Source organism: Castor canadensis, chromosome 13, assembly GCF_047511655.1.
Source record: "Castor canadensis chromosome 13, mCasCan1.hap1v2, whole genome shotgun sequence".
NCBI lineage: Eukaryota > Metazoa > Chordata > Mammalia > Rodentia > Castoridae > Castor > Castor canadensis.
Genome location: NC_133398.1, coordinates 119,985,656 through 120,010,489, shown reverse-complemented (window position 1 = coordinate 120,010,489; position 24,834 = coordinate 119,985,656). Strand labels below are relative to the sequence as shown.

Genomic DNA, 24,834 nt, shown 5'->3' with positions numbered 1-24,834 from the left:
AGTGGCAGGGCTCAAATGAAGACTTCACTTACCCTTGTAGGATTGTCTTTGTGGGGATTGTTGGGGTCAGGTTGACTTTAGTGGGAATTCCTGCTCTGCCACCTGGTAGCTATGTTGTCCTGGCAAGTCCCTTAGCCTCTTTGGGCCTCAATGTAAAATGAGGGATAACAGGACTGATGTGATAGAATCATGAGGATCAGATGAGCCCATGCCTTTGAAAAAGTGTGGCCCCCCTGTCACTCAATGGGTGGGGAACAGAGCTTCTCAAGTGGAGGAACAATACTTTGAATGTGAGAAATAAAGAAACAGCACCTGGGAAAAGGATGAGGCTGGCTAAGCCAGCCTTTCTGACCCTTCCTTGGAGCTGACCAGGGTGCAAGGCCTACTTCTCAGGACAGAGATTCAGGTCCAGGTTTGTAGTGCTAAGTGTCTCACTCTCCTTGGTGCTGAGATGCCAGGTCCCACTGATGGGTGACCTGTGTCACAGTATTTTTATGCCAAAGATGCTCCACACCAAGTTGTGCCAATCAGTATATGGTCACCTGAGGTCCCTGCAGAGACCAGACCTGTCACCTGGACCTTGGGACCTATAGTTTGGATATGACTTGAGTCCCCCCAAAGGTTCATGTGTTGAGAACTTTGTTCCCAGAGTGGCAGGGTTTTTTCTCTTTTTTTTTGTAGGCATATATTAATTGTGCAAAGTGGTTTCCATGTGATGTTTCCATGTAGGCATATAATGAACTTTGATAAAATCCACCTCCATTATTTCTCTTTCTCATCCACTCTCCCCCCCATTTAAAACAATTTGTAATGGGTTTGATTTTCCTATTTTCATACATGTGTATGAAGTACTTTGATCATATTCACCAGGGTGGCAGCTTTGGAAGGTGATGGTGCCTTTAAGATGTGGGTCCTATGTGAAGTCCTTAGGTCCTTGCAGATGCTGCCCTTAGAAGGGTTTGTGGAACCCCAGCTTTCTCTGCTTCTGGTTTGAGATAGATGCTCTTGCTTGCTCCCACACATGCTCTGCCAGCTGCCATTCAACATGGGACTCTCACTGAAACTGAGCTGATGCAGGTGCCATGTTGCTGAGCCTCCAAACCTGTGAGCTAAATACACCTGTCTTCCTTGCCTTCATAAATAGCCTGTGTTAAGTATTTCATATAGCGATGCAGTACAGGAATAGTACAAGACTTCTCCCTCCATGATCCACTTGAGGTGTGGCTCTCATTTCTCCCCTTCTAAACAGCCTGTAGTGCTTGGCCATCCCACCGTCTTCCCATGAGATTGTGGGGAAAGAGCTCCCTTCTGTCCCCAGCCTCCTCCCCGAGGACCTCAATTTCTGGCTTTAACAAAACTGGGACTCCACAACCCTCCCTAGCATTCTATGAGGACATTCCCTCTCCCAGCCTGTCCCTCAGGAGGCACAATTAGGGGCCTTCATTTGCCTCCATCTGTCCATATATCTTAGTATGCATCCCTAGGCTGCAGTCTCCCTATGGAACTCAAGAGCTCTGGGCCTGACTGAGCCTGGCCTTTCATTGGCCAAGTCCCCCACTTTCCTCTCCCACAGCCCATTCCTGACTCCTGCTAGCCTGTGTTCTCCACACCCTCCCTTCTCTGCCATCATTTCCAAATGAACCCTCCATAACAACTCCCTCCCTGTCTTCCAGCTCATACCAAGGCAGACCAACACCTACAGAGAAAACCATACCCCTGTCCTGGGACATGACAGGGTCATAGCTGGCCCTTTATAACACACTTTCCTCTCTTGACCAGTTGACAGTATCCTTTACTTCCCTCAAGCAGATTCAAACATTCATTCTTAAATTCTTTACTTAAGTGGACCATATCACTTTTAAAGTACAACCTTGCTTTGGGGTTACAGAGAAAATCAAATGAAACATCAAAATCAAGCATGTTTTTGAGCTCCTATCACAGCCACAGACCAATTTATCTACCAGTATATCTACTCATGGTGCTGGCTCCCCAGACCCCCCAGCCTTTCCTAGCCAGCTCTGCCTGGGGGCTACTCCCCCATAACCCCATAACCTAGCTCTCTGCACTTCTGGCTTCCTGTGGATTTCCTCATTCCCTGGTCTCCCACTGGGAGGCACCAACAGGAGACCAGGGAGTGGGGAAAGAGAGGCTCAGTATTTCTTCCCTATTCCCTCCTCTTTATCAGTCATTTTAGTCTTCTTAAACTACAGCTCACCCTGTCAGCTTCTCTAAAATTCCAACTAGAATTCCACTGGCCACAGTGTGACTCAGTCTCCTTTCTTTCTCTCAACGCTGTAGGCAGACATGGCTTCTGGTTCATATGAATCCTTGATATACTACCATCCTTCTAAGTGATTTTAACCCCATCTCTAGAAGAGTGCTTTTCATGAAAGTCTCTCCATTGGAACCATGTGGAAGGTGGAAACTCCTGTGTCCTATATGTACCCTGCAGGGTCTGCTTATCAATTTTGGCCCCTTCCCAAGGGTAAGGTGTTCCATTTCCTGCATAAAAAGCAAGAGCTCTACCTGTGTTTTTTACTCTCTCTCTTTCCCATATCTTAATCTCTCCCATTCTGTTCTGCTTTCTTAAAAACATGCTACATCTTCCATCCCTGGCTGTGTTCTCTCAGCTCTACTTCTATCTATTGTATTGTGTCTTATCTTAACTTTCATTCCTTTCCTTCTTCTGTAAAGTATGATCTTTTCACTCATTTTTGTCTCTCATTCAGTTGGCACCATTCTCCTTCCTATGATGTCTGATGATGGATAATCACCACCTGCAAAAGAGAGGTCTCAGCAGACACCTTATACAACTTCTCTGAAGCAGGGTGATTCATAGTAATGACTATGGCTTCAGAGTCAGAACACTTTGCCAGCTCCTAACCTAGCATGGTCCTGGCACATTTCATAACTCCTGGGACCCTTGGCTTCCCTTTGGGCAAAATGGAATGTAAGCTATGTATAACTGGTGAGCCTTGCTCGCATGTGGGGACACTTCATCAAGGTGGTTATTGTAGTCATGACTTCATTTGTTAACCACAGTAATTATCTGTTGAAAACTATTCTTCTATGGCATCCATCAAACGAGGTTTCCATTTTATTCTCCAAATAATTCTGAGTTCTTTGTTGTTATTTTGAGAGAGGGTATTACTATAGAGACTTGGCTGGGCTAAAACTTGAGATCCTCCTGTCTCTTCCTCTTGAGTGCTGGGATTCTAGGCATGTGCCACAGTGCCTGACATTTGTCCACTTTTTTGTAGTGCCCATCTGGAAATTCTGGCATTTTTAAGTTTCAACCTCCAACCTTGGCTGCTCATCAGCACTGGTTGTCTCTACATAAGAGGCTCCACCACTCACATGCATTTCACACCTAGCCTTCACCTCTGACCTGCCTAACTCATCACCCTAATGGATTGGACCCCACTCAACCTGATCATCCCTGGAAGAATTGTGGACTTCTCTCTATATTTCTCTCAGTAGGAGATTCTAGGCTGTGGCATTACCAAATCTGGATTACCAGTCTGGGGCCAGAAGTTTCTGGGTCTTGTCAGAGAAAATTCAAAGATGGACAAAGAGGAGACTTAAGCTGGAGCTGATTTACTAACGTAAAACCAAGCCAAAGTGTGCCTCCAGGTGGGAGGATGGGCAGGCTGAAGAAGGAGCTGTGCTAAAGGTGCCAAGACCTCAAACTTTTATCGGGGGTGGGGCAGTGGACACTGGGGATGGTCATTCTTGAAAAACTGGGTTATGTGTCATTAATTTCCAGAGCCTTGGTTATGTGTCAGCAGCTCTCCCACATGTTGGGTGGGAGAGTTCTTGGCCTTGGATGGTGAGACTGGGTTATCATTTTCCATCTTCTGTAGAGTCAGTAAGACCCTGTTGTACACCACAACTTGTTCCATAATATCAGCAGTCCAGGACATAATTTCTTATCAACATCCAAGCCACTGTTCTCAGGCATCAAGTTTCTTCACTCCCTGCCTAACTCCTTTATGTTTGGGGGTGCTGGGAATAAGCAACCTCTACTGTCAGCTCCATCTGAGAGGCTCAGAAGCTGGGTACTTTCTTCTATTTTGCTAGAGACTTATAGTCTGTTTTCTATTGCTAATAACACCATCCCAGAGATGAGGTGAGCTATTTTTTAAAAGATGCTTATTTTGGCTTATGGTTCTGATCCAAGGACATGGGATTGTATGTGGCAATAGTCTTCTTGCTGGCAGAATCCTGAGGTAGCTCAGGGCATAACATGGTGAGGAGTTTCTGTGTGTGTGTGTGTGTGTGTGTGTGTGTGTGTGTCCTCTTTTGGCAGTACTGGGGTTTGAACTCAGGGCTTCTTTCTTGCTAGGCATGTGTTCTACCACTTGAGCCATATCCCCAGCCTCCCCAATCCCTTCTTATAAAGCAACCAAGATTCAATCAGGAGACTCCACCCTGATGACCTTGTCTAATCCTAATATCTCCAAAGGCCTGGTTTCTAAACACCATAGTCAGATTAAATTTCCATCCTCTTAATTCCTCACATTGAGGATTGGATTCCAGCATGGGTTTTCAGAGAGAAAAAACTATATTCAAACCATAGTACAAACTATCAAAATTTCATCTAAATTTGTCATTACCTAACTTTTCATCCATCTGTCCTTTTATCCATCTCTAGGTTGTTGCAAGCTGATAAGCCAGATATGTGGGCTTTAGGGAATAGGGCCTAAAATAATTGTTCAGCACTCTCCTGGAAGTGCAAAGGGCTCTCCTGTGAGTGAGGGTCTTGGCAGCTCCATTCTGATGCTGATGCACCAGTGGGCTTTTTTTTCCTTCTATAAAATGTTCACTCCATCCTCCTGGTAGGTTTTACTGCACTATTGTGGTTTTGGAATATTAATCACCCTCTTTGATTATACTTCGTTTCATATTTAGTAAATTTATACTGGTATACATATTTTTTAAATGACCCATTTCCTTCCATTAGCTTCATCATAATAAAAGAACTCAAAGTCTCCTGTTGGTTAAGGGGTTAACTGTGTGATTTTAAGATTTTTCCTCCTTGGAGACTCAGCCTGCATAGGTGTTCTCTATTCCTTTATTAGAAAAGAATTGAGGGCCAAGAGCCTAGGCTTTGAATGTGCATTCAGTGTACATTCATAATAAAAACTGAACCGAATGGCACATTCATGGCTTCTCCTTGATGTAGAAGAAAGGGTGAGTGAAAGTTTGGGGCACAGCTCACCTCCAAGAGAGTGGTCCTGTTCTCACTCAGACCTGGCCCGTTGATCATGAATTTCCTTTTAAAATTATTTTTCCTCTTTCCATAGCATCTGTCCTCTTCTTTCCAGCATCTTTGTGATCGAGCTGGGTGGATTTTTTTTCCCTCCTTTTTTTCCCACACTGCCGTTGGATAAAAGATCCCGCCCTTGATTGAAGTGGAATCTTCCACTATTGAGCGAGCCTTTGTTGAATGAGTCATCCAGTCATCCACAAGGTCGCACATTGGCTGAGGCCGCTGGAGACAGGGGATTGCCTGGCACCGGCTGCAAGGCCTGGCTTCATTCACAGAAATGCTGGCTCGCTCACTAGCCCTTTCATTCACACAAACAGCATTTCATTCACATTTTGCTGTTTTTGTCTGCTTCTAATGAAGATCATGATTTGAGAATGATGGGCTGTTCTGCTTTAGGTTTGAGGGGGATTCGGATAACCATCAAAATCGTCTATGGCTTGTGCATTTGCTGTTGCTGTGCAAGCTAGGGGAAGGGAAAAAAAGAGTGTTGGGTGGCTGTTTTGCTAGGGCTGCGGCGCAGGAGGAGAGCGGTGGGGACGCGTTTCCTGCGCGGGGTACTTCTCAGCTTCTCTATGCTCCTGCGTTCTAGGAGCCGGCTTCACTCGTGCGCCCGCCATGAGTGGCGCTTATTAAACCCCACTCCACAGAGCTCTGTGCAAGACTCAGGACCTCATGTACCACCCAGGTTCAGTTTTGGGCGTGAGAAGTCTCAGGGTGACCTGATAGTGTGCTAGAGGTGAATTCATTTGCTTGCATGTAAGTTGCTGGGAAACTTTGATAGTGAGTGTTTCACTGTGGGTAGGTTATTTTAATGCATGAGGCAGACTGGTAGAGACCACCAAGGAAGGGATCAGGGGATGTCAATGTCTGCAGCAGATCTTTTGGGGGTGGAGGGGCGCTCCCAAGACTCTGTTCTCCTGACTGCGGGGAAGAAGGCCTATGTGTTTCATTTTAAGCTTGAGCCTGACTCCTGAAATCAAAGCATTTTTCCTCAGAATTTGAAATGCAGTGACAGCAGGTGTATTTTTTACCCTTTCTGACTGCAGGGCTGCAAGCAGCACCTGAAGGGACATTGAAATGTATTGGTAGCATTTCTTAGGATTTTTCCAGAGCTGGAACACATTCAGTTGGAATTAAACCTGAAAATCAGCCCCCTTTTTGGAATAGATTTCTGGAGCCTGTTGCCACTCATCAAAAAAGCACTATTCTTTTTTGAAATAGATTTTCAACTTAACCCTGGCTGAGAGACTGCTGTAAATTAGCAGAGACCTTGAACAGCAGAAGTTCATATGCAGGTTTGTGGAAGGTTTTTTTTTTTTTTTTTTTTTTTTGAGGAACTGCAATGCCACAAAGACACTCCTCATGGCTGCTCTGTTGATTTGAAAAACAAAACAAAACAAAACAAACAAAAATCAAAAAAAGTAACCAGAATATTGGTATGTTATGTTCACCTGGGGGTGCATATTCCTTTTTTTCCTATTTAAAAATTATGGTTGCTTTCCAAGTAAGAATTCATGAGGATTCGCTGAAGACTTATTCTTAAAAAGCCTTTGTCACATTTTAACGCATCGCTGTCAGACACTTTTAGGGCTCACCCAGATGAGTTGAGGGAAGAGGAAAAGCTAGCATGGAATAAGGGGTTTCTGAAAGTTCATTTGATCATTTGAAGGAACTGAATTTACCTTTGACACAAACTAGAAAAGGGGGGGATGGGGAGATGCAAATCAAAGGTTGGAAGGAAATATATGGGAAGGTAGAAGAAGGCAATTTGAGAATTGATTGGCTCCAGTTGCTGTCAGAGGGTGGATGTCAGGTTTTTTTTTTTTCGAGTTTGTTTTTTTTTTTTTTCCTGCTACAGGAAGTGATTTGCAGTGCTCACCGAGCCTTTGTTGAGAAGGGTGTCCTCACAGAGTGAGTCATGCTTTTGCTGTGTGCAGCCCAAGCAGCTGGGCGTTCGCTCCATCACAGGCAGCTATGACTTTTAGAAAGCAAGCGTTCAGCCCCAAGCAGCGGGCTCCGGGGCGGGGGCTGCCGGGCCGCGGCCGTGCTGGCTTTTAATGGTAGGAGGGCTTGGTCCTGAGACTTCGTGCTCCGTCTCCAGAAGGCGGTCCTGGGACCTCTGTTCTTAGTCCAGCTCCGGGGCCCGCGGCTAATCTGCCATGCGCGGCAGCCCGGGCCGGGGCCGGCACTAGCAGCGCCCGGGCGGATGCGGCGAGCCCACTGAGGGGCATGCTTCCACGCACCAAGTACAACCGCTTCAGGAATGACTCGGTGACATTGGCCGATGACCTTCTCCACAACCTGTCGGTAAGCGGCGGCGGCGGCAAGGTCGCCTACCTGGTGTCCTGCAAGGCGCTGCACAAGGCGCCCGAGGATGGGCCCGGCAGCCTGGGCCACCTGCTTCACAAGGTGTCCCACTTGAAACTCTCCTGCTCGGCCCTCCGCGGTCTGTCGTCGGCCGCCTGGGAGCGGGCGGGCGTGCGGCTCTCGAGCAGCTGCAGCGCGCCCAGCCTGGCCGCCCTGGACCGTAGCGCGCCCCCCGCACCCTGCGCCCAGGCCGAGAGCATGAGCGCAGCCAGGAAGGGCCGGCCGGGCGAGGAGCAGCTGCCCAGGCCCCCGCGGGGAGCGCCGCACGCCATCGACCAGGTGCTGGGGCCGGGAGTCACCTAAGTCACCAAGGTGGGTACAGGCGCTGGCCGCCCTGGCGCTGATCCCAGGTCAGGGTGCTGTGCCAGCTCCCTTCTCTGAAGGAAGGTGTGGGGAAACATCCGAGAGGGTCACATTAGAGGCCAGGAGATGCGCACTCCTTAGCAATCAGCTGGACTGGCAGTGGTGACTTTGGAAAAGGGTTGAACAATCGCGTGACCTCCCGCTGTCCTGCTTTCTCCTGGGTTCCACCCTTTTGGCATGCCTTTGACAACTGGCTTCACCAGATGTCTGGCCAGTGCCCCTTTCGCCATGGGGCGCCCATCCCTGGGACCCGGGTACAGCCTAGCAAGCGTTTATGAAGCACACTTGTTAGACCCCAGCAGCCCCTTCGGGGATGCAGGAATGTCACTACTTCTGTGCCCTCCTCTGGTGGTGGTAGTGGCGGGGCAATTTCTTTTTCCCCGCTGCAAAAATCCCTGGCTCCTGACAGGGCAGGGCAGGCCAAAAGCTGTCTTGCTTCTTACCAGACAGGGTCTACTTTCTTCCTAGCAAGGTTTTATTTGGTGTTTGTCTTTCATTTCATTAGGAATGGTTTTGGTTTATAGTAGCAAGAGGAGAATTTAAGACTATTTCCCAGTGACTGTAGTCTTCCACTGCAATGGACACAGAGGAGCCAAGGTTGTTGCACGCAGCGCCACAGGCTGGAAAAGTTTTTCTTGCCACATAAAGAATGATAAAATCATAATGGAGTTAGTAGAATTCCTCCTTTATACAAGGGTGCCATGATATTTAAGGAGCAGAGTTCAATTGATCTGCCACGCGCTTATTTCCCTGTACCTGTCTGGCTGCAGGCAGTCATGGCCTCCCTAGCTGGACATGCTTCCCCTAGAGAAGCCGGGATAATCCAGGTGGCATTATTTCAGTCTTGCCACCCAAGGCATGGATTTTCATTGAAAAGGACATGAGACACAAACTCTACTCCCACCTGTGTTAGTAACACCGAAGAGCCTGGAGGTTGTCTGCTCTGTAAATACTTGCTGAGATCAATTTAAAAATTCAGCAGAAGGACCCTGCAGGGAAAGTAGAGTCTCTTGGAAATCTTGTAACCAAATTTCCAAAGAAATTTTTGGGTTATCTTTAACTATGGAAAAAGTGTTTATAAATAAAGTGACCATTGGTGTAAAAATAGAGTCCTGTCACCCTGATCTGCATTTCAATTTGACCTGCTTCTTAGCCTCTGAATATGGAGCATGATATTTTACCAAAAAGGATCAGCATAAAATATGCACATTTCATTGAGTTTATCTTAAAGGAAAATGAATATTCTTCTTGTATTGCTAGTTTAAATTACATATCTAGGGGCCAAAACCAAAAATCAAAGCCAAACAAAGACCCTGAAGCCTGTGAGACAAAATATGATCCTAGTGTATATCAAATACTTGTAGAATGCTAGGATTATATTGCTATTTTTTTAAAGCCTACACTTAAAATAGACAAACAGATCTTGGCCAAGCTATTCTCAAACAATTTCCTTTAAAAAGTCACTTTGCTTAGGGCTTCAGTTTTGCTTTAGAAAGAAGGCAGATATTCAGTACCAAAGGTCAGATGTGGGAAAATACTGTTGAATGTACTAAAATAAGTCTGCTCTACTCAGACATTTTGTCCTTACAGGCTTTGTGAGTTGCCCCACCCCTAACCCCATCAGAAGTGGTATTTGAGAGTGGAGGGCTGGCTGACTCTGCTCAGAGCCTATCTGTGTCCTGGGGGCTGCAGTAACCAAGGGGACACACAGCATGATTAATTAGTGCTCTGTGCTGTTGGTGGTTTGCCTCTTGTTTATCAGCATCTGTGAATAGTGATGTCACGTGAACATAAAATCAGGTGTGATTTTTCTCCAGGCTTTCCTGGAGAAGTTTGAAATCATGCAGCAGGAAATCAGGCACTAAAGGCCAATTTCATTTCATGTGTGCATGTTTGGTTCACATGATCATGTGGGTCTCTGTTGGTGCACATGTGCAAATTTCCACATTGCCCATGTTCAGTTTAAAACCATGAAATTATTTTATTGAAACATCATGGAACTGAAAAAAACCCTTAATTTCATGTTATTTACTGATTTGAGAGTAGTTCTATTGGTATTCTTGCTTTAAAAGATCTCTGGTAGATAGAAATGAGTAATCTGTCATAATACCGGATATCAGTTATAACATCTGAAGGTTTAGAATTTGGTAAAGGACTCTTTGATATAAATTTTTTTTCTAAATTAAAGAAAGCCACAGATGTTTTCCAGCTTCCTGGAAAATTCATGTAGTGGGTCATTATAGATTTTCTCTTCTCATATAAATGTCTATTCCTAGGTGATATGAAGATATGCAGACCAGAAGGATAATTCACAACCATTTCAATTTCATCTACTTGCTTGGGGGAGATCTATAAAATACTGAAGTCTGGGAGGTTTTGATTATTTAGGAAGCATCAAACCATTTCAGCAGCAGCTCCTAGTATTAATTAATCAAGGCTCAAAAATTTAAACCTAGGCAGGAATGGGTGGCTCACACCTGTAATCCTAGCTACTCAGGAGATAGAGATCAGGAGAATTGCAGTTCAAAGCCAGCCTGGGCAAATAGTTCCCTAGAACCTATCTCAAAAATCCCTTCACAAAAATAGGGCTGAGTATGGCTCATGGTGAAGGCCCCAAGTTCAAGCCCTGGTACCACACATGCACAAAAACAAAAACAAAAACAAAACATCTGGGAAAAGCTTCTGAATAACAACAGAATTCAAAGCTCACAGCAAGTTTAATGTGTCCTTCTTGCCACCACTGAGCTTGCTGTCACATACCAGCAGATTACACAATCAGCCAGGCCTCCCTGACAGCAGCTTTGTATTCCCCTAAACATTCCTGACACTTGTTTTTTCACTTGTGGTAATGTAGGAGAGAAGGAACAAGAAAGCATGTCCTGGATAGACAGGAAAAAAAAATCCAACATCAAAACAATGAATATTGGGCTGGTGGTGCGGCTCAAGTGGTAGAGTGCCTAGGAAGTGCAAGTGAGTATCAATTATGGTGCTGTCTGCCTTTAAATTTTATCGCCCTGAAGTCAGAGCTGGCTGGGACCCTGCTCATCTGTGGCTGCTGTTGGTACTTAGCAGGTTCAAAGGCATTAGGGAAGAAAGTTAGACAAGCTAGTCCATGGGAAGAGAAAGTTCCTAAAGAGCTTCTGGGTTGATGCGGAAGAGCTGTCTGAAGACAAGCCTTCTGAAGGTAAGCCTTGACATTCAGGATGAGGCTGGAGCTGGGAGGTGTCAACATTTGACCTGAAGGACATCCCCACAAGGAGGCTCCTCCTTAGAACACATTTTAGTCCTAAAAAAGGCTAAGGGGATCTGGGAGTATAGCTCAGTAGTAGAGCATGTGCTTAGCATGTTCAAGGCCCTGCATTCAAATCCAAACCCCCCAAAAAAGATAGGACAGACCCAAGTGCCCCAAAATCAGGACATCTAATTTATTCATTTTTATATTAATTTTTAGGTGGTTCTTTCTTTTATTTTTTATTGTTTATACATTTATTCATATGTGTATACATTGTTTGGGCCACCTCTCTCCCCTGTCCCCTCAATCTCCCTCACCTGCCTCACTTCCAGGCAGAACCTGTTCTGCCCTCTTCTCTGATTTTGTTGAAGAGAAAACATAAGAGATAATAAGAAAGACATAGCATTTTTGCTAGTTTGAGATAAAGATAGCCATACAGAGAGATTCTTAGCATTGCTTCCATGCACAAGTATATTACAACCCACATCGGTTCATCTCTAACTGACCTCTTCACTACTTCCTGGTCACCTTCCCATAGTGACCTCTGCTATTTTAAGGTTACTATATTCGCTCCTCTACAGTGGCCACATCAATCACTTTCAAGTTTTAGGTTTCCTTCCCTTTCCCTATTCCTCCTGTACGTGTTCTCCCCTTAGTGTGTGACCAATGTCCAATAATATTACTGCATTTGATTTAGGTCTATAATCCACAAATGAGGAAGAACATGCAATTTCTGGCCTTCTGAGCCTGGCTAACTTTGCTTAAGATGATGTTCTCCAGTTCCATCCATTTACATGTGAATGATAAAATTTCATTCTTCATGGCTGAGTAAAATTCCATTGTGTATAGATACCACATTATCTTAATTCATTTGTCAGTAGTGGGGCATCTTGGTTGTTTCCATAACTTGGCTATTGTGAATAATGCTGCAATAAACATGGGTGTGCTGGTGCCTCTGGAGTAACCTGTGTCACATTCCTTTGGGTATATCCCCAGGAGTGAGATTGCTGGATCATATGGCAGATCAATGTTCAGATTTTTAATAAGTCTCCAAATTTTTTTCCAGAGTGTTTGCTCTAGCTTGCATTCCAAACAGGAGTGTACAAGGGTTCCTTTTTCCACCACATCCTCACCAACACCTGTTGTTGTTGGTGTTGCTAATGATGGCTACCCTAACAGGAGTGAGATGGAATCTTAGTGTGGGTTTGATTTGCATTTCCTTTATGGCCAGGGATGGTGAGCATTTTTTCATGTTTTTCTTTGGCCATTTGGACTTCTTCCTTTGAAAAATTCTGTTTAGTTCAGTTGCCCATTTCTTTATTGGTTCATTGATTTTGGGGGAGTTTAGTTTTTTAGCTCCCTGTATATTCTGGTTATCAGTCCTTTGTTTGATGTGTAGCTGGCAAATATTTTCTCCCACTCTGTGGGTGGTCTCTTCAGTTTAGGGACCATTTCTTTTGTCATACAGAAGCCTTTTAATTTCATGTAGTCCCATTTAGGACATCTAATTTAAAGCAAGCATTTAGCTATGTGAGAGGCTGAAGTCAGGAGGATCATGGTTCCAGGCCAGCTGGGATGAAAAAGTTTGTGAGACCTCAACAGAAAAATGCTGGGTGTGGTAGTGTGTGCTTGCCATTCCAGCCAGGGCAGGAGGCTAAAAAGAGGAGGATTACAGTCCAGGCCAGCATGGGCAAAAGGCAAGATCCTATCTCCAAAATAATCATAGCAACTAGCACTGGAGATGTGTCTCCAGCTGTAGAGTGCCTGCCTAGCAAGTGCAAAGACCTGAGTTCAAACCCCAATCACATCAAATAAACAAATTAACAAAATCAAGAGTTTATGAGCTCACTGCTCAGAACTTTAATACAGTGGCCAGCATTTACTGAGCATATTGGTTATGCCATTAATAAATTTTGGTGATGTCTCCATCAAACATACAGGTTTCAGTGGAATGTTTCCCTTTACTGAAGGTGAAAATGATGAATTATTTATAGGACTTTTGAACAATCAGAAAATGAGTGAATTATTATGCTGGACTATTTTTCTTTTGGAACAAAAGAACTCTTAAAAAGTTATTTTATTTTTCTCATTTATTAATCTTGTGATATTTGAGGTGATATAAATCACTTGTTTCATTAAGGTTCTATTAATCATTACAGGTAGGGTTTATAAGTTGCATTTATTCCAAAATTTATTCTTAATTTTTTTTACTTGGCTCAGTATCTAAAATGATTTTTTTCTTAGAGCTCTCTTCTTTTGGTAATTGTGAGGAAAGATACAAAACAGCCATTATCAAAGTCATTTAAAGAATATCCATGATGAATAGGAGAAGGGGACCAGGAACTAGAGAAAAGGTTAAATCAAGAAGAATTAACCTAGAAGGTAACACACATGCACTGGAAAGCAATGCAAGTCAACTCCCTGTATAGCTATCCTTATCTCAACTAGCAAAAAAACTCTTGGTCCTTCTTATTACTGCTTATACGCTCTCTTCAACAAAATTAGAGATAAAGGCAAAATAGTTTCTGCCTGATAGCAAGGGGGTTGGGAGCAAGGGGGTAAAGGAGTGGGTGGGGGGAAGGGGGGAGAAATGACCCTAGCATTGTATGCACATATAAATAAAAGAAAAATAAATAAATAAAATAGCAAATTAAAACTTAAAAAAAAAGAATATCCATAATGTATTTATTGTTACAGAGGAATTGATTGAATTTTCTGTTAGTTCTAAATTAAATTGTTTTCCTTCATGTGGAGTTGAACTTCAAAAGTTGATTTTTTTCCCCTTTAAGTTGTTTAAAAGCCTCATATGTAGGTGACTTACATGTAAATATTGTCCAAATGGTTTGAAAAATAGTGTAAGAAACTGTCTTGATACTAACAATAAAGCTACTAACATGAATTGGGAAATATGTCATCTCTTTTTCTGTAATAACAGCATAGCTGCATTAAATGCACACTGCACATTTATGCACATGCACACATGCACACACCACATACTACACACTCACACCAATACACATCATATACATAAACTTCCCACCCACCACACACACTGCATACTCACCTGCAAATGTACCCTTTTACTCCCTCCACAACCCCCAGCTAACAGACTTGTGATGTCTTTGGATGGGGTCGTTTTCTTTGTAATTAGAAAAAAGCAAATGTCATTTTTCCAGAAATACCCAAATGATCTCATCCATTTCTATTATATTCATGTTTAAGAACAAAATCATTCTGAAGATAAGCTACTAGTGAAACTTTGGTTCTATAAAGAACAGACTTTTGTTCTTTTGCCTTCCCAACACATTTTACTTTTGATGACTGTAGAATAACTACCCTCTATGTGAAGTTTTGGTGCCAGGAAGTCTAGGGTGCCAACATGGAAACTGGCTGAAGGGACTGGCTGTCCAGGTGAAGCTCTGGCTTGGGTGATGGTGCACCAGAGTTCAGACCTGGCCTGTGAACGACAGGACACCAGGTTCCAGCTCAGGGTGGGTTTGCATGGTCAGCCCACCTATCAGAACGCTGGGGAAGTTGAGGCACAGTTGTGTTCTATAGCTTAGGGGTTGCCTTGGTGGAAATAGTAGCATTGTGACTGGGGTGGCTCCTTGTCTCCAATATATAACATAATTGGAAAATCTGGACCCACAGATATGAAGCATGTGATTAGAACTGTGCTTTCTTGAGTGACTGCCTGCTGGAACACTGTAGCCAGGATCAGACCCCATGGTGCCAGCCGGCCTAGTTAGGATAGTGGGGCTAAGAGGAAAGCCCTGGGAGGAGCCAGCACATTCATGACGATACCCAAGAGAAAAATCTCATGGAGTCAGTTAATTCATAATAAGATCATTATAGACAAAAGGAAAGAAATGGCCAGTTGGTTGTATTTCCTGGATAAAAGACAAGAGGAAGACATTTCATATTTTACCATATAATATCTACAATGTATGCTGGATAAGGAATATCTTTAAAGGGAGGCATTGGTCATTGGAACTACCTATTGTCATTGGATGCTCACCATAATCTGTGTGTGTGTGTGTGTGTGTATGTGTGTGTGTGTGTGTGTGTGTGTGTGTGTGTATGTGTAACTGCTCCTAGGCTAGATATGATCATAGTGTGTGTATAACTGAAATTACGATGGATGTGACTATTCCTGCAAGGAATTTCAGCAAAACCTGGAATCCATAGGAAAGGAATTTTTTTCACTTGTTTTGTTTTCATTTTAGACAGGGTCTCGCTATGTCTCAAACTTGAGATCCTCCTGATTGAGCCTGCTGGGATTATATGCATGCTGGGCTTAGAAAAGGAATTTTGGGGAGTTGTTTTGAGCAGGTGCCTCGTGTGTCCATTAGAGCTTCCAGGTTTCTGATACCCTGGTAGTCATCTGAATATATCTGAAACCCCTCAAAGCCAAACCTTTCTGAGAAAAAAAGTTCAAGCCATACCAGGGCACTGTGCAGGTCAGCTTTCTGTCACTGTGACAAAATATCTGAGGTAAACAACTTAAAAGGAAGAAGGATTTGTTTAGGCTCATGGATTTAGAGCTTTCAGTCCATGGTCACTTGGCTCTGTTGTTTCTGAGCCTTTGATGAAGCAGAGAATTATGGCAGAAAGCCATGGTAGAAGAAGGCTGCTCACTTCATGGAGGCCAGAAAGCAGATCAAGGGAAAGAGGAAGGGGCTGGGACCAAATATACCCTTCAAGAGCACACTCCCAGTGACTCATCTCCTCCATCTAGGCCCCACCTCCTAAAGTCTCTAGTACCTCCTAACAGCCCATGAAGCTGTGAATCCATTAGTGGATTAATACAATTAATCCATTTAAACCAGTTAACCAGAAGGTCAGAGCCCTTCTGATCCAAAGGTTCCACTTCTGAACACTGTGATATTAGGGGCCAAGCCTTCAACATATGTGCTCCCAGGGGACACTTCAGATTCATACCATAACAGATATCACCTGAAATGTGTCATTGTCCCAAAATGGACAGCCCTTCCAAGGAGCCTTTCTTGTCTTCTGATTACTGGCAGAAAAATAAGAAAAGATTCCAGCCAAATTTTCCAAATTGTACCTAGTGTAAACTCTGTGAAACATGGCCTTTGCCCAGCCTCAAATCAGTGGTGCTTGCTGCTACTGTCACTCTGATAAACTTCATCTGGTCAAAGTCCACTAAATATAATTGTTTAGCAAATACTGTTGCTTTTTTACTCTTTGAGAATATTAAAAATTTCTGATACAAAAGCCAACACAGAAACCTTCTGTTTAAAGAAAAAACTTGAAATTGTAAACAGGGTTTTAGTTTTGTTGGCAAAGAACTGGCCCTTAAGGTGGTTCTTAGAGATACTAAATAATCTGGGCCCAAAGAAGGGGTAACTGAAAGCTTTCACTTCTCCAGATAAAATAAGAAAACATGACTGTGTAGGCTGTGTTCCTGGAAGAGCCAGCCCCTCCTGGAGATGGGCAAAGTGTGAGGCAATGTTGGTGGCATCAGGGCATTCCACAACTCCCAACCACGTGCACGTTTCTATGCCTGAAGAGAGTAGTACACCAGCCCCTTTCCTGGTGTAGGTGACCCTCTTGCCTCCTCTCACTCTAGTGCTACACTCTGGCTTGATGGGTACACACTGGCCCATGCTAAACACTCATATAGTTCCTGCTTGAACTACTGGTCTGCCCTAAACAGATCCCAAAGGGCCTCTCTGATCCTTGGGATTGGAAACATCTATTTTGTCTTCCTCTCCATCCCATATCTTTCAATTTGGGCCCTTCTAGTCTTCTGCAGCTGAAGACCCCTATAGATTGGTAAGTAGAAGAGGCACTTAAGAGCAGATAGTGGGAGAAATAGGGCCCTGATCCCATTGGTCCTGGCATCCTTGACCCTAGAGGAGGTGTGTGTGGGTGTGTATGTGTGTGTGTGTGTGTGTGTGTGTGTGTGTGTGTGTAGGAACAGACACTTATCACAGAACTAAATTATTTCTGTAGGACAGGGAAATCACATCTGGTTATGATAAGAGGAAATGTAAACAAAAATGTCCACTTCAGGAGGAGGAGACTCACCTTCAGATCCCCCTAGATCTCTAGAGAAACTTCATGGATCCTAAACTATCTCATACTTCCCCAACCCTTTCATACCAGTTCTCTACCATCTTATACCAATTTCTTCCATCTCACAACAATCCCCACCATCTCACTATTTCACACCTATTCTTACCATTCACACCTTTCTTACTATTTCACACCTATTCTTGACATCCCACACCTATCCCCAACATCTCACACCTGTTCCCACCATCTCACACCTGTTCCCACCACCTCACACTGTTCTACACCTTCTCTTTCTGGAAGACCTGTGTGTCTTGTGAGGTTACTTATAACCTTGTGACTTGCCTTGTGAACTGTTCTTCAATAAAATGTAAACATTTATTTTGGGAATTTTAAAAGATACATGCCACACATATAACATATGAACATAACAAATGGAGAGATGGTAAACAGTTGCCCCCCTTATCTTTCTTTTTAGTTTCAGTTACCTGCAGTCCACCTTGGTTTGAAAATGTGAATATTTGTCTTGAGTCTTTCAAGAGAAAGATCACATTCACATAACTTTTATTATGGTATACTATTATAATTATTCTTTATTATTTGTAGATATTGTTAATTTATGACTATGCCTAGTTTATAAATTTTATCATTAATTTGCATGAATAGCAGCAAACATAGCATGTGTAAGGTTTCAGGAATCCACTAAAGCTCTTGAAGTTATCCCCCAATGGATTAGGGGTAACAACTGTACTTAGTCCCTGCTACCTGTCACCAACCCCTGGCTTCTACAAGTATCAGCTCATGGCCATCTCAACACCCTCCTCCCCGAATTATTTGGGAGTCATTTCTAGACTTCCAGGTTTTACTACGGCTCCTCCATGGTAATTTGGGCCTCTTTCCCCTGGAGTCCACATGGTCCATCTGTGACCTGGTGCTCAGAGTTCTGAGTGAGGAGTCCTGCCAGCATGTGGCCAGCTTCTTTCAGAAGTGAACTCACAGGAAGTGTTGATGCTGTTCTGGAAATGAGCAGGGTTGAGTGGGTGCTCTACTGCAGTGCTCAGGAGCACTTCAGGTCTTGACTGATCATTTGCAGTCTTGACCTACAAATGGCCTCAAATATGGTCAAGCATGTTTACTATCCCAAGTGTGCTCAGATGGCCTTGCATTGAATTCCATGATCCCTAAAGCAGTGCTATGAGGAAGTGGGCAGACCCAGGTGATGGAGATGGGAGCCATACCATCTGCCCTCCTCTTCTTAGTGTCTGGTAGGACCTCCTCTAGCAAATAGACAGTCTTGAAAATGGGTGCACTTCCAAATGGTTCTGTTGGTCAGGGTTCATCAAAGAAAAATCAGATGGGCTCTTATAATATAAGAGATGGACTTCAAGGAATTGACTTACACAAGCTTAGAGATAGGCTGGTTCTGAGGTCTGCAGGGCAGACCAGCTAGACGTCCAAGAGAAATGGTGGGGTGCTCTCCATTCCTGATGCTGGTGGACTTGAGATGCAGGAGGAACTGATGTTTCAGTTTGAGATTAAAAGCAGGTAAACCCCCAAATCCCACAACAATGCAGCAAGGCAGGAGGAGTTTCCTCTTGTTCTGGGAAGGTTCAGAGTTTTTATTCTATTCAGGTCTACTGATTGGACAAGGTCCACCTACATTAGGGAGGGCTATGTGTTCACTCAGTCTGATAATTCAAATGTTCATTTTGTCCAAAGCCTTCCTCACAGACACACCCAAATATTGTTTAATCAAATATCTGAAGACTCAGGGGCCCATTTAAATACACACCCATCCCCTGTTGAAATCTTATCTGGGGTGGCCACCTGTGACCTGAATCATGTAGAGAGGTTCATCCTCCCTGAGGTGTAGGATGGGAGATGACAATGGGATGTCAGCTGGAAGGATCTCTGATTTGTTACTGTTCCTATGGGAATTGGTTAGAGAAACCTCTAGAATATTCCTCAAACACTTTTGATGTTTTCCTGTGAATGGATACAGAACTACAGATAAACTAGGTCCTCTGCTCATAAGATGGTACTGTTTGGATCTGGAATGTCCTTAAGGCCCTGTGCTAGTCTTGGCTGTAAGACTGTGGCACTGCTGGGAAGTGGTGGAGCCTTTAGGAGATAAGGTCTAGTAGAAGGAAGTGAAATCATTGGGGATGTGCCCTTAAAGGGGATTATTGTGATCCCTGCCCCTTCCTTTCTCCCTTTTTGCTTCCTGGCTGCCCTGAGGTGAGCTGCTTGGCCCTGCCACCTGTTCCCACCATGATGTGCTACCTCACCAGAGGCCCACAGTAGTTGGGCCTAGTGAACATGGATGGAACTGTGAACCAAAATGAACATTTCCTTCATTTAATTTGATTATCTCAAATACTTTTGTCACCAAAACAGAGCTGTAAGTAGGTCTTTATAGGAATAGTGGTAAGGTTCCTTGACTGCTTGTTGTGGTGGCTCAGATGGCTACCTGCACCTGGAGAAACCCAAACATCCAGCTCAGGTCACCCCGGGAAGAGGGGCAAATTTAGCAGCAGCACTTGAAGCCATCATGTGTGGTAACAGGACAGAATCTACTTAGGTACCCGGGAGGGATGCATGCTTCTGTGTTCAGGTATTGACTATTTATAAAAATAACAACTTATAGATCCAATTTCCTCCACTTAAGATTTGCTCTTATGCATTTTTAGAAACTATTTTGATGCATGCTTTTATTTGGCATGGACCAAATTGGAAAAAAAAAACACATGGTAAATAAGTCCTGTCAAAAAATGGAACTAGCCAGGGATCAGGCTCTTCCTGAAAGCTTAGCTGTAAATGGAAAGTCAGTGGTCAGATGGGCAAGGGGCTTGAGCAGCCTATGACCCTGAGCCCCTCCTGCTCTAGATTCTGAGACACTTACCCTTGTCCTCTGATTGTCCACCTTCGGATGCTTGGCAGCCCTTGACACATTCTGCCTGCCCACTCCTCCCTAGGGCCAAGGGTTCCGTGGTCTACTCTGGTGTCCAGGATGGAGAAACTGCTTTGAAAAAATCTTCTATGTTGGAGGAGGTAATGACTGCCCTATCCAAAGAACTAAGCTGTGATTTTTTTCCCTTGAAAGTCACAACTCCTGTAATAGATTGTTTGCACAGTGACTTATTAACTGAGGTGGGAGAAGAAAATAATACTCCCCAAAAGATGGCCAGATGGGAGAATTCTGCTGTCACCACGTGGAACACAGATGGTTACCCTTCATTGTGTTACTCTCTCCCTCTGGCTGCCTCTGTTTACCATCTCGATTAGGACCCCTGGGCAGGGTGTGGTGGCAGGAGGTTAACAGCTGGACAATGCATCATGATTTGTAGTGTTCTGGTGTTGATGGGTGATCAGCCACTACTTTGCAGTGGTAGTTTGCAGAGTTGTACACCACACAGACACCTGGGACAAGGTCAAGGTGTAGATGGTAGTGTAATGTGGCACAATAATTAGGAAATGCTAGGTGTTTCATACGAATTATCTTTGTTTTTCTGCTTGTTATATAAGTGTACTGGCATCCTCCTTTGATCTCTCCTACACTAAACAGACTTTCTTTCTTCTTGCCTCCCATTTAAGCCTCCAGTTTTCCTTTTGGAATCCCTCCTTCCACACTTCACCTCTCTTCTTATTCACACCCCCATGCAGTGATTGGCTTCTCCTGGTCCATGGACAGTGTTCTGGAAAAGTCTCAGTAGGGTCTTTCAGTGTGGAACCTACAGCCCCTTTTCCAGCTGGACTGCCCTCACTGCAGCCCTGACACCAGTGACCCACAGCCTCATTCAAAGGCCTCTGCTTGAAGTTGAGTTCCTAGGCAGCTCTGTTTTTGTCTCAATTTTGTTTTTGGATTGTGTTTGAACAGTTTTCTCCTCTCCATCCACCCATTCATCACTGTATCTATCCTCTATGGATTTATGAATCAGTTCTTCAATTCAATGGGGATTTATTGAGCCTCCATTCAGGGGATGCTGTGCTAGGAGCAGGGAATAAAGTGGTGGATTGAACTGACTTCCTGCCCTTTCAGTGCTGATGGGGAAGACAGGAGGGAAAGTACCAGAGACTTTGCTGGCCATGGTGATGTGTAAATCAAGGGAGACTGTGCTGGGAGATGATATAGAAATAGAGCCCTGAATATTGGGTGGAACCATCTGGAAGGTGGTAGAGTACATATGCATTGGTGCTCATGCATGAGCACATTTGGGGCCATTGGAGGGGGTGGAGATGGAGGCAGAGAGTGGCCCTGTAGCTGGAGTGTGTGGAGCTGGGGCAGGTGGAGTAGCCCAGGCCAAATTTACAGCCCTCTGGACCTTGACAAAGGTAGAGGAAAGCCACTGGCTTTTTGTCTTTTGCTTGGAGAGCCAGTTGGACAGGTAGGAATAAACATAGAGTCAATTAAGAGACAATCAGGAGAGATGATGACATCTTGGACCCACATTGTGGGCTAAAGGCAAGGGTGTTACCTGCATCTGTGTTGGGGACTGTGGATGAAATGTGCCCACCTACTGTTCTGTGGACCTCTTAAGGGTGGCATGTCTTAAATTGAATTTACAACCTTTCCCTCCTGCATCTGTGTTGCCATTCACCTACTCCCGAAAAGTCCGAGACCTCTGAGTCATCCTAGCATTTCTTCTCCCCAAGCCCATTATGTCTGCTCAGTCACTACACTCTCATTCCCACCTCAAGAGTATTTCACATTTTCCTGATTCCCTTTCATCCTGATTAATGACCTCACCATTCTTTGCCTTGATTATTGAAATAAACTACTGGTCTTGGTGGACGAATGCTTTGGGAGAGAGTCTTCTTATTAGAGAAGACATTTTGATCATCTCCCTGAAATATTTCAAACAATAGACAAATCTGTGGAGTGAAAAGGGAGTTTCCCCTCATCATTTGCTAATTTTATTCCTGTCAGAGGCAATCTGTAACATCTATTTGCTGTTTACATTTCCAGGGTCTCCCCCATCATACACACTGTATACACACAAACACACACACACACACACACACACACACACACAGTCATACCTTTTTCTTTTACTTTCTTTCCTTCTTCCTTCCTGTTACCAATGCAAAAACATTCTACATATGTTGTTCTGTGAATACTCTTTTCACTAAATATACCTTGGAGAACTTTTTTTTTTCTTTTATTATTCATATGTGCATACAAGGCTTGATTCATTTCTCCCCCCTGCCCCCACCCCCTCCCTTACCACCCACTCCACCCCCTCCCGCTCCCCCCCCTCAATACCCAGCAGAAACTATTTTACCCTTATCTCTAATTTTGTTGTAGAGACAGTATAAGCATTAATAGGAAGGAACAAGGGGTTTTGCTGGTTGAGATAAGGATAGCTATACAGGGCATTGACTCACATTGATTTCCTGTGCATGGGTGTTACCTTCTAGGTTAATTCTTTTTGATCTAACCTTTTCTCTAGTACCTGTTCCCCTTTTCCTATTGGCCTCAGTTCCTTTTAAGGTATCTGCTTTAGTTTCTCTGCATTAAGGGCAACAAATGCTAGCTAGTTTTTTAGGTGTCTTACCTATCCTCACCCCTCCCTTGTGTGCTCTCGCGTTTATCATGTGCTCATAGTCCAATCCCCTTGTTGTGTTTGCCCTTGATCTAATGTCCACATATGAGGGAGAACATACGATTTTTGGTCTTTTGGGCCAGGCTAACCTCACTCAGAATGATGTTCTCCAGTTCCATCCATTTACCAGCGAATGATAACATTTCGTTCTTCTTCATGGCTGCATAGAATTCCATTGTGTATAGATACCACATTTTCTTAATCCATTCGTCTGTGCTGGGGCATCTTGGCTGTTTCCATAACTTGGCTATTGTGAATAGTGCCGCAATAAACATGGATGTGCAGGTGCCTTTGGAGTAATAGTCTTTTGGGTATATCCCCAAAAGTGGTATTGCTGGATCAAATGGTAGATCGATGTCCAGCTTTTTAAGTAGCCTCCAAATTTTTTTCCAGAGTGGTTGTACTAGTTTACATTCCCACCAACAGTGTAAGAGGGTTCCTTTTTCCCTGCATCCTCGCCAACACCTGTTGTTGGTGGTGTTGCTGATGATGGCTATTCTAACAGGGGTGAGGTGGAATCGTAGTGTGGTTTTAATTTGCATTTCCTTTATTGCTAGAGATGGTGAGCATTTTTTCATGTGTTTTCTGGCCATTTGAATTTCTTCTTTTGAGAAAGTTCTGTTTAGTTCACATGCCCATTTCTTTATTGGTTCATTAGTTTTGGGAGAATTTAGTTTTTTAAGTTCCCTGTATATTCTGGTTATCAGTCCTTTGTCTGATGTATAATTGGCAAATATTTTCTCCCACTCTGTGGGTGTTCTCTTCAGTTTAGAGACCATTTCTTTTGATGAACAGAAGCTTTTTAGTTTTATGAGGTCCCATTTATCTATGCTATCTCTTAGTTGCTGTGCTGCTGGGATTTCATTGAGAAAGTTCTTACCTATACCTACTAACTCCAGAGTATTTCCTATTCTTTCTTGTATCAACTTAAGAGTTTGGGGACTGATATTAAGATCCTTGATCCATTTTGAGTTAATCTTGGTATAGGGTGATATACATGGATCTAGTTTCAGTTTTTTGCAGACTGCTAACCAGTTTTCCCAGCAGTTTTTGTTGAAGAGGCTTCTATTTCTCCATTGTATAATTTTAGCTCCTTTGTCAAAGATAAGTTGCTCATAGTTGTGTGGCTTTATATCTGGATCCTCTATTCTGTTCCACTGGTCTTCATGTCTGTTTTTGTGCCAGTACCATGCTGTTTTTATTGTTATTGCTTTGTAATATAGTTTGAAGTCAGGTATTGTGATACCTCCTGCATTGTTCTTTTGACTGAGTATTGCCTTGGCTATTCGTGGCCTCTTGTGTTTCCATATAAATTTAACAGTAGATTTTTCAATCTCTTTAATGAATGTCATTGGAATTTTGATGAGAATTGCATTAAACATGTAGATTACTTTGGGGAGTATCGACATTTTTACTATGTTGATTCTACCAATCCATGAGCATGGGAGATCTCTCCACTTTCTATAGTCTTCCTCAATCTCTTTCTTCAGAAGTGTAGTTTTCCTTGTAAAGGTCTTTCTCATCTTTTGTTAGGTTTACACCTAGGTATTTGATTTTGTTTGAGGCTATTGTAAATGGAATTGTTTTCATACATTCTTTTTCCGTTTGCTCATTGTTAGTGTATAGAAATGCTAATGATTTTTCTATGTTGATTTTATATCCTGCTACCTTGCTATAGCTATTGATGATGTCTAGAAGCTTCTGAGTCGAGTTTTTTGGGTCTTTAAGGTATAGGATCATGTCGTCTGCAAATAGGGATATTTTGACAGTTTCTTTACCTATTTGTATTCCTTTTATTCCTTCTTCTTGCCTAATTGCTCTGGCTAGGAATTCCAGTACTATGTTGAATAGGAGTGGAGATAGTGGGCATCCTTGTCTGGTTCCTGATTTTAGAGGGAATGGTTTTAATTTTTCTCCGTTAAGTATAATGCTGGCTGTAGGTTTGTCATATATAGCTT

The 24,834-nt window shown here is 43.5% G+C and overlaps 1 pseudogene; it reads left to right on the top strand.

The window, feature by feature from the left end:
* Positions 1-7,501: 7,501 nt before the first annotated feature.
* On the top strand, positions 7,502-8,020 carry LOC141415514 (SHC-transforming protein 3 pseudogene; annotated as a pseudogene).
* The last annotated feature ends 16,814 nt before the right edge of the window (positions 8,021-24,834 follow it).